This window comes from Callospermophilus lateralis, chromosome 6 (genome assembly GCF_048772815.1).
Source record: "Callospermophilus lateralis isolate mCalLat2 chromosome 6, mCalLat2.hap1, whole genome shotgun sequence".
NCBI lineage: Eukaryota > Metazoa > Chordata > Mammalia > Rodentia > Sciuridae > Callospermophilus > Callospermophilus lateralis.
Window position 1 is genome coordinate 89,669,164 of NC_135310.1, and position 7,677 is coordinate 89,676,840.

A 7,677-nucleotide genomic window follows, 5' to 3' on the forward strand; every position below is an offset into this window, starting at 1 on the left:
CTTTCATTTCTTTGAGATATAGCTTTTCATGTATTTCCATATGACTTAAGCCTGAGTTATATGGAAGTATGTTTAATTTTATAAGCTGACAAACTGTTTTCCAAAGTAGTTATAATATTTTACATTCCCAACAGAAGTGTGTATGAGTTCCAGTTGCCCCAATGTTTTTCCAATACTTGATATTGTCAGTCTTTTAAAATTGTAGCCATTATAGAAGTTTACAATAATACCTTGGTATATTTTTAATTTGCTCTTTCCTGAGGATATGATGATAGACAATATATTTCTGTCTAATTTTTTCATATTCTATTGGCCTCAGTGTTTGTATGTATGTGTCTCTGTGTGCCTATACATATATATTAGAAAGCAGAAATCTTACAGATTACCCACTGTAGCTATACTGTGTCTATGTATGTATGTATGTGTGTGAAGTGCCTATTCAAATCTTTCATCCAATTTTTTTTCTATCATGTTTTATTTTTGAGTTGTGAGAATAAATTACTCATTTTGGATATAAGTTCTTTGTCAAGTATGTAAATATTATAAATATTTTCTTCTAGTCCATGGCTTGCTTTTTCATTTGATAGTGATATCTTTGGAAAAGCATGACTTTTCAATTTTAATTAAGTACATTTGTCAAATTGTTATGGTTATCATTACATCATATCTACAAAATCTATGCTTTCCCTCAAATCTTTTTTTTTTTGAGAGAGAGAGAAAGAGAGAGAGAATTTTAATATTTATTTATTTATTTTTAGTTTTTTCGGCAGACACGACATCTTTATTTGTATGTGGTGCTGAGGATCGAACCCAGACTGCATGCAAGCCAGGCTAGCGTGCTACCGCTTGAGCCACATCCCCAGACCTCCCCCAAATCTTGAAATTTTTTTTCTTCTAGAAGTTTTATATATTCAGCCTTTACTTTGGTCTATAATTCACTTAGAGTTTACTTTTGGAAAAGTATGAATAAGGGTCAATTCTCATTTTTCCCCATTTGAGTATCCAGGTGTTCTAGCATTATCTACTGAAAACATTATCCTTTTACCAAATTACCTTGGTACCTCTGTCAAAAATCAACTGACTCTGTAGGTGCTGGTCTATTTATGAACTCTTTATTCCATTCCATGGAGTTATTACTATATCCAAGATCACACTAACTTGATTATGCAGTTTTAATGAATAGCTTGAAATCAGGAGATGGAAGTCCTCCAAATTTATTCTTCATTTTAAGAATTATTTTGAGGGGCTGGGATTGTGGTTCAGCAGTAGAACACTCACCTAGCACGTGCGAGGCGCTGGGTCCAATCCTCAGCACCATATAAAAATAAATAAATTAAATAAAGGTATTGTGTCCAACTATAACTAAAAAATATTTTTTTTAAAAAAGAATTATTTTGATATTATAGGTCCTTTATATTTTCATATATCTATTAGAATCAACTTGGAAATTTCTACAAAGAAATTCTCTGGATTTTGATTAAGCTTGCATTGAATTTATAAATCTGGGGAGAATTGGTACCTTAACAATACAAGTTTTCTAATGCAAGAATATTGTATATTTTTATTTTGTCTATTAAATTTCTTTTAACAATAATTTATAGCTTTCAATGTACAGATCTCGCAAATATTTTGTTAAATTTATCCTTACACATTTTAGGTGGCTGTCTTAGAAATTGACTATTAAAGAAAGTAATCTTACCCATTATTTGTCAGTTTTATTAGCTTAATTCTCAGAATAACAATTTCTTCATTTCTGATAGTGTAAGAGGGGTTGTAATGGGGAAGGATACTTCCCAACTACAAGCATTTCCAATTAGAATATAATTTCCTGCCATACTAGGAAAAGAAATTACTATAGGAAATCTCACTCAACCCCAACTTACAAGACTTGTCAGTACATACACACACAGGGGAAATTGTATAAGTGAACAGGTCTCCCTGCTGTCAGTTATGGAGCTACTTACCAAGGTAATTAGGTCTTTAAGACAGAAAGCAGCTCTTTTTATAGATTACCCAGTGCACATACAGTTTCCACTTAAAAATTATCTGATTTATCACATTAATGGGCACTATGATTTTCCTAGGGCTGGATATTTCTCTTAGCAGAATTCCCATACTTTAGTTTGAATCAGCAGTAACATTTGTGCAATTATGGAGTGCTTGTAGGAAGCCTAAAGATTCAAAGTAGGTAGAAATGTTTTATCAGCAGAGTTTTACCTAGATAGACAAAATTGTCTTAAAAACACTTCTGGGAAATCTAACTACCTCACTGATCTTTTTGCTTTCCAAACAAAAATGTTGATGATAAAGAGAAAACTAACTTTCTGAAGCTTTAAACATCATATTATTTCTCTTGCCAAATCCCCTCATGGGTATTTTATAGGTTTTCCTTAATCTGAAAAGTAGATTATCCAAAATTCTTGAAATAATTAAATTATAAATAAATATAATGCCATGTTAACTTATGTAATGCTTCTTCTATTTGTGATCTTAATTTTTTCTCATATCTATTAAATTAGATAAAGAAGGATAGGATATTCTCTAATCAGAAAACAAACTCTTAAACTAAACAAACTCTATATAAAATATTACATAAAAACCTGGCTCAGTCTCTTTTCTTTCTTCCATATCTCCCTTACCTCCTTTTTCTCCTCATTTTGATTTTGGGCTTTAAGAGAACACTCATAAAACCACCAATATTAAAGAAATAGTAGCAGTAATAGTAGTTATATTTTTTACTCTAGTTCAGAAATAAATATTGTAATTCTATAACTTTCAAGACCCTGCAAAGTGAGTATTATTATTTCCACTTTTACAAACAATTGAAACCCATAGTGTTAGTAGCTTTCTGAAGATCACAAAGTCATATTAAGATGATGAGATTCAATTCAGAGCCAAATCTCTCTTCCTTATACAGATGCCTCCTATCAGGCATGTGGCTCTATAGGGGCTTAGAATCTAATTGACATGGCTTTTGTTGGTAGGAACCTCAAAACTTAAGGCTATAAGCTCTGCCAGGGACACCATTAGATCTAAGCCCAAATAGTCAGATGAGACTTGTTAAGGTCTGTAAACAAGTCAGATTGGCACCTGTTATTTTGCCAGAGAAATGTTAGAGTCTGTAAACAAGTCTGGATGGCGCCTGGCCAAATGCCAGAGGGAGTGGTTTGTGAAGTAACAAAAACAAGCCATTAAGTGTGGAGATTCCTTATTGGTTGACTGCTGTATCTATTTTATGCTAATTAGATAAGCTGTGTAAAATGTATAAATGTCGCTCAAATCCTACAATAAATGGCTCCTATTCCTGCTGCATCAACGTACACAAGTTATTCGTCACCCCCCGGTTATTTTGCTGCAGCCGGACTGCGGCAGAGACTAGTCAAGCTTTAGTGGTTACCAATTGTGTCACCCAGCTCTTCATCACTTTGACCAAAAGACCTGACAAGAACAACTTAGAGGAGAAAAATTTATTGGGGCCCATGGTTTCAGAGGTTTAGTCCATGGCTGGTGGGCTCCATTGCTCTGGGTCTGAAGTGAGGCAGAACATCATGGTGGAAGGATACAGCAAAGGAAATCTTCTCATCTCTTGGCAACCAGAAGCAGAGAGAGAGAGAGATGAAGTGGCCAGGGACACATTTGATCCAAGGCCACACCCCCAGTGACTACTCCTCCAGCTATGTCTATAATTACCACCCGTTAGTCCAAATTATTAATCCATCAAATAAATTAATCCAATGATGAGGTTATAGCTCTGTAATCTAATCTTTTTACATCTGAACAAGCCTGCATTGCCTAACACATAAGCTCTCCAGGGGCATTAAAGATCCAAACCATAATATCAGTCCAGGGAGCAGCCAAGCCCAGCCACTACACATTGCAAACAGAGAATATCCAGAGGACATAGATCTTTTTACCTTTTCTCTGCTGCCCTAAATAGTCAATGAAATCTCCTGAATGCCCCTCTAAAAGCCATCTTGGTCAGGAAAAGAGAAGTCAGTATAAAATCTAAGTGACTAATAATTTATTGAAAGATACAGGTTATTTCCAAAAAAGTTGTTATGCTGGCTCTGAATCAAATTTTGAATAGTCTGGATGTCTAAACTAAAAGAAACACAAACGTGAAGTCATACAAAACTTACTGTTGTTAAGTTTAAGATGTCCTTAACAATCAGCAGGGTGGGGCTCATGAAAATTAGATGAACTATTAGGAAACAGGTGCTACATTTCCTTTAGATATCTGAGGGTTTGTTGTTGTTATTGTTTTGGGTACCTGGGATTGAACTCAGGGGCACTTGGCCACTAAGCCACATCCCCAGCCCTAATTTGTTGCCGCAGTCTGGCGGGGCACAAAATAACCGAGCCACCACACAGCCTTGTAGATTCAAACAGCAACTCTTTATTCCCGAACTCTCACAGGCACTCTACCCACACTTTCTGGGAACACACTGCCTCCACTCGGCTCCTCGCACCAATTCTCTCAGAAACCGAGAGAACTCCACGGGAACTCCAAAGGAGCGGGTGCCTGAGGCAGCAGGATATGCCCTATTCCCAGTAGGATCCACCCTAAACCCGGAGCCACCCTAATTCCTGAGCAGAGTCACCTTTCAACCCAAAATGTCATTCCTACTTGGCTATGGCTCTCAGCAATTTGTGTTTTATTTAGAGATAGGGTCTCACTGAGTTGCTTAGTACCTTGCCATTACTGAGGCTGGCTTTGAACTGGAGATTCTCCTATCTCAGCCTCCAGAGCATCTGGGATTACAGGCACATGCCGGCTAGGTATCTGAGTTTTGTGCCTCACTGAACTCTATACTTCTATTTCATTATCATAAGCTAAAGAAGGACAAACAAAATGAGGAACCACCCTTTTCACAAAGTCAAGTTAAGCTCAATTGTTTTCTAAATCTATCTATAAAAAGAGCCTTTCTTAGGGTGACTTATAAAGGAAACTTATGAAGGCTAAAGGAATTTGAGTGAACATTTACTTCCACATACTAAAACTTCCTTAGGACTTTCATTTGAGGAAATTTAAAGTGAGTTTTTAGTTCCAACTTGGTTGTCAACATGCAGAAAAAAGAAAGGATTAAATCAAAGAAGCATTAAACATGAAGGAAAAAAAGTTATTCCTTCAAGAGTAGCCTTTACTACTGGGCACAGTGGTACACTCCTGTAATCCCAGCAGCTTGGAAAGCAAAGGCAGGTGGATTGCAAGTTCAAAGCCAGCCTCAGTAATGGCAAGGCACTAAGGAACTCAGTGAGACCCTGTCTCTAAATAAAATAAAATACAAAATAGGGCTGAGGATGTGGCTCAGTGGTGGCTGGCCCCTGAGTTCAATTCCCAGTATCAAAAAAAGAATAGCCTTTACTGTCAATCAGAATTGTCTAAATTGTTCTAAAAAAAATCAGGCTTGCTCTGAACTGTCAAGAGAATTGCCTTTATTCTGACATACATTCCAGGTTATTTTCCTACAGAGAGACTTCCATCTCATGCTCACACTTGTTTATTTCTTTATGTAGCATTCAGGCAGTCGCTGAAACAGGAGGTACTTTGTAGATCTACTGAATATGATTTTTACATTATTTAAAATTTCAAAATTTCAAGCCAAGCAGCAAATGTGAAACCAAATGCCCCCATTCCCTTTTTTTAATCTTGACTTTGAAACTCTGTTCGGTGAGTTTAGAGCTAACTAATGATGTTTGTTGCTACGTGACACAAGAAACCAGGAAGGGCTATGATCTAAGTTTGCAAAACAAATACTAAGTACTTATGAAAGGTTCCAATATAAATCTTTGTACTGCCATATAAACATTTCATTTTTAAGACTGTTTGTCTTGAGGTAGATAGCTTCTTTCAGCAATAGATCAGAAATAGCTGCCCTCAATCATATATATATCTGTTGATAGATATTATTGCTAAACATTTTTTTTAACTTCAAGGACTATTTATTGAGTGTTTATGATAGACCTTATACTAGACACCCATAGATATCAAGTTATGCTATGGAATTTTTGAAGATCCCATTCTCCTTTGGGGACAGAGGGACGGATCCAGAATCATCTGCAATTGACAGTCTATGGAGGCAGTGAAGGTGAGGAGGAAGCAGTGGATTGGAAACAAATTCAAGGAGTAGAATCAGTGGAATTTGTTTTCAAGTTGGGTAAATTGATGAATAAAGCCAGGAAAACATCCTGGTCTTCAGTGTGGGGATCAGGCAATGCCATTTAATGAGATTAGGAATTGACAGGTTAGGGCAGCACAGTATAGGCTCCATTTTACCCAAACAAGCTCTAAAAGGGCTGCTGTGTACAGTGAGGCACTCTGTCAGAGATGATTGTGCTCAAATATTATTTCCAAGCCCAAAGTTTCTTTCCCAAGTGAGAACAATTGAACACATCTCAGAATCTGGTAATCATGTGCAAGGGTTGAGAAAGCCTCTTTTATGAACAGGACTCTGGTCTTGGATTTCTACAACAGCATATGCCAACCTACTGCCTGGATTGATGCTCTTGAATCCATTCTGATTAACAGGGTGTAGACTGAGTTAAAAGGGGCCACACACAGTACACAGTAGTTCCACTGAGTAGAAAGCCCCAGTGGTTGGCCAAGTTCCACCTCAGGTTCTTGCAACCAGAACCTTTGAGGGGTGGATTTCATGACACCTCCCTGCACCTCAGCTTCATATCTGTCCAATTAAGATCCACATACTCCTAACTATGAAAATCTGTAATTTCTCTTCCTGTGTCTGGACATTGAAATAGATAAAATTAGGGAAAATGCTTGAATTAAATCTAGATTTTTATTTTCTAAAGAAATTAAAAATGTTTACTTTCTACTCAAGTCAAAGTTTATTTCAATCATGGTACTTATGTGGCATTCTGAGGGATAAAGAGCTGCCAAAGACAATCATCTAAGATTTGAAATGACCCCATTTTAATGTCATGCAATGAAAATACCTGCAGTTTAGAAATGTGAAAGTTGAATATTTATTTAGCATGTCATCTGTCTGACTCTGATTATAAGAAAACAATGGCAATTAGGCCGTGTGTTCAAAGAATCAGTCACACACATTTTTAAATAGTGTTAACTTTTAGGTGGTTTTAATTTAAAAATTAAGGTTTGTTGCCTTCAGTAAGAGTCCAACTGATACTGTCCTGAAATAAATAGGTCTCCTGATTGATTAAAAGACTGAACCTCTGTCTTATATTCCAGCTATTCTCTTAGTAGACAAGGAATCATTAAAAAATATATATTATATATGTATATGTGTGTGTGTGTATATATATATATATATATATATATATATATATATATATATATATATACATACATACATACACATAGAGAAGGAAAGTAATGAATGGCTGTTTGGTACATTACATTCACAAGTGATGGAAATTTTTTATCAATATCAGTATGTCTCAATTCTATAACTGATAGCCTTTTTGGTAAAAATTACATTAAAATTACAAGTGAAACTTACTACACTTGCTTCAATCTATAAATCTGATTAACATAGATTAGATTGGTTTCCATTAATATAAATGTTCTACAATTCCTCTTATGACAAAACATCGCATTATTTTCTAGACTACCTGCAACTAACTATGAGCAAGTGTCTGAAATATGTCCCTGGGGTTTCACACCTTCTCTAATCTTTCCAAGAACTCTCAAAGTAG